Here is a 3,365-nt window from a genome sequence, read left to right on the forward strand (position 1 = left end):
TGTAGTTCCTACAAGATTGTGTTCACATTGCTAGTTGTTCCTTCTGCCAGCAGCTACATTACTACAGGACACGGTAGTGCAGTAAGGGCTGTTGGGTGGAATTACAGAGCACAGTGGGGGACCAGGAATCTAACAGCCCTGGATGTGTGGAGTTTTTTCAGCAAGTTTAGTATTTTAAGAGAACAAAGGTCGGCATTGCTTGTGGGGCAGGTTTTTTTTAACAAAAAATAATGTAAATGCCACGCAGTAAGTAAGTGAAACATATATTTTACTATATGAAAGGTAATGCTTGATTTTGTAATACAGCTATTTCTATGGTGACACAGACTAAATGTATTTTTCGGATCAGTGCTGTAAAAGGAACCTACTTAAAGTGAAGTTTCCACCTGAAAAAAAAATTTCCACCAAAAATCTAAAAAAAAATAAAAAAAATCTGCCTCTTCATCCTCCGCGGTGGATTCTCTTCCTCCTCCTACACTTGGTGTCTTCTTGTGAATGGGGCGCGCTGCATTCTGGGAACTGTGTGTGTCCCAGAAAGCAGCCGGCCCATTCACAAAGCGCCGCGCTGCTCGCGCATGCGCAGTAGGAAACGGGCAATAAAGCCGTACAGCTTCACTGCCTGTCTCCCTTACTGTGAATGGCGGCGCTTGGAGCTGCCAGGATCGAGAATCGGCCTCGGCGGGGGCCGACATCGCTGGCGGCTAGGACAGGTAAGTGTCCTTAATAAAAGTCAGCAGCTACAGTGTTAGTAGCTGCTGACTTTTATTTATTTTTTTTGGAATGGAACCTCCGCTTTAACTACCTATGGTATGTGTTTTACTGGAGCTGCAAATATTTATGTTTGCGTTGGCTAAAGTACACCTAAAGGCTCCTGTATGACAATCTAAACAAGTACCAAATCTAGTTACTATGCAATTCATAAGCCTCATAAAGAGCCAAATTCCTCCTTCACGTGTGTCGCACATACTCCCCCTTCCAGACACTGCAACTCACAGTGGGAGGTGGGGGTGCTGCCAATCCAAAAATCAGTGGGCAGCACTAGGAGTGGGCAGGTGCTGATTGACACTCTACAGAAAGTGGCAATGCTAACAGTCGCACCTCATTGGAAGCTGCATCAGGTGGACTTTACTGGCAGACCCAACAGATATTTATTTGAGTGGAAGGCCAGAATTCTGCTTTAAAAAGATTATCATGCCTAGATTTCTTGAGGCCAGTGGTGCAAAATTTAAATTTTGAATGTTACTAAACAAGGCAGTCAAAGTATCTGAGCTTCAATAATTTACTCTAGATAAATATTTTCAGCTGCTTTTTTGTTGAGTCCAGTCCACCCAAAACTAACATTTCACTTTTTGGTACATGTTAGATAAATATTCAAATAACTCCAGGCACGTTTATTGGTGAGTTCTGTACAGATGTCGATGTCAATCAGTAGCTTGACTTCTGTACAACGGGCCTGCTCATATGTGGATTGAAATTTGGCCAGTCCCTGCTGAACCTGCCCAAATTTCAATCTATGTATGGCTGGATTTCCAAATTTTAAGTCAAACCCCACCTAACACTTTATGAACAGTTACAGTGACAGTTTTTTCATTTTGGGATACAGATTTTACATAAATAAATAAAAGTTGATTGTTGTAAGCACCCCAGTCAGTGGTAAATGGTTTGTCTCAACCCTCTAATGGCTACTTTGTCTGGAAAGCTTATTTTGTTGAAAAATAACAGACTTACTTGCAGGATCACCAGGTGAAAAGAAAAGAACGCTACAGTCTCAAAAAAGGTTTCACCTCTAATCCTGTTCTAGTGAAACATTTCTTCACTTTTCATGCCTGATGACAAGGGATGATAGGTAGATAAGGTCGATTTTTTCCAGATATGAACAACAACAACAAAAAAGGACAGAGGCTTTAACCCCTCACCACTCTATTCAAAGCAGTTTTGGATTAAGATAACATCATATAAAAGTAGAATGGAACCTCTAAAACATCCTGAAAAAAAAGTTAGTTATATAAAAAAAAATATTAATGTTGGTCAATAGACATGGGCCAAACAACCACCGGTTCAGTTTGCGGCAGATCTTTCTAACATCGCAAAAGTTTGGAACCGAATTATAAACCCCATTGAAGTCTATGGGACCCGAACTGGAAAAAGTGCCCATTTTGAAGGCTTATATGCAAGTAATTTGGCATATATGGGTTATGGGGGTCAGGGCACTGCCCTGGGGGACATATATCAATGAACACAAAGTTTGTAAAAAAAATGTCATTTTAAAAAGAGCAGGGATTTAGTGATGTTTGGTGAAACCATAAAAATTAGAACTAACATTAAAAATGATAGTCTGACTGTAAAGTGGCACATCTGTACCATGTAAAGAATCTGCTGCAGCAATAATGACATTTGTAGAGACAAAAGAATGTAATTATCCCTGCAAGTTTTCTTTATTTTGTAAACAACAGCTTGGAGAGCAAGTATGATGAGGCCACAATTTAGTGCATTTGGAACAAGATTAGCGATTTTTTGGATAAAATCTGGTGTGGAAAGTAACAGGTGTGGAAAAATTGGGCTTTGGGTGTTGGTGGTCCCTTTACACTGTAACCCTATAGAGGTACTCTTAAAGAAAGCAAGAACAATCTTGCTGTCAAAAATTGAAATTATATGACCCAGAAAAACAGTTGTGGAAATATTGGTCTTTGGGTGTCGGTGGTGCCTTTGCACCATAGCCCTATAGAGATACTCTTGATGAAAGCAATGGAGGATAAGGAGGATGAGGATGGTTTAATAAGCCAGTCCACCACCTCTCCTGCATACTGTGGCTGGATAGCACAGGAAACATCACTAAACAGAGGAAATTATTCCCTGCCTGAGGGCCAAACACGTCCACCTTTACCTGTGAACATAGACGCTGCTGTCCCCCTCACAGTGCCATGGTAATGTCTGCCTCTCCTTGTTGGCCTCCCAGACATGATGTGGGGGGCTTATTAACAACATTTTGTAAAGATGGGGAAATATGAACGTGGATGCAATTAAATTAATGAAAAGTGGTGTTTGGTGCACTTTAACTTGAGTACTCACTACACAGACACACTCCACATTACAATATACTGCAGTAAAACTGCACTGACGCACTGCAATATACTGCGGTAAACCTGCAATTACGCACTGAAATATACTGCACTGAAATATACTGCGTTAAACGTGCAGTAACGCACTGAAATATACTGCGTTAAACATGCAGTAATGCACTGTAATATACAGTAAAACCTTGGATTAAGATTAACTTGATCTGCGAGTGTTTTGCAAGACAAGCAACTTTTTTTTATAAATTTTGACTTGATAAACGAGCAAGCGGAGCCAAAATATCTGCAGAT

This window comes from Rana temporaria, chromosome 1, assembly GCF_905171775.1.
Source record: "Rana temporaria chromosome 1, aRanTem1.1, whole genome shotgun sequence".
In the NCBI taxonomy this organism is placed as follows: domain Eukaryota; kingdom Metazoa; phylum Chordata; class Amphibia; order Anura; family Ranidae; genus Rana; species Rana temporaria.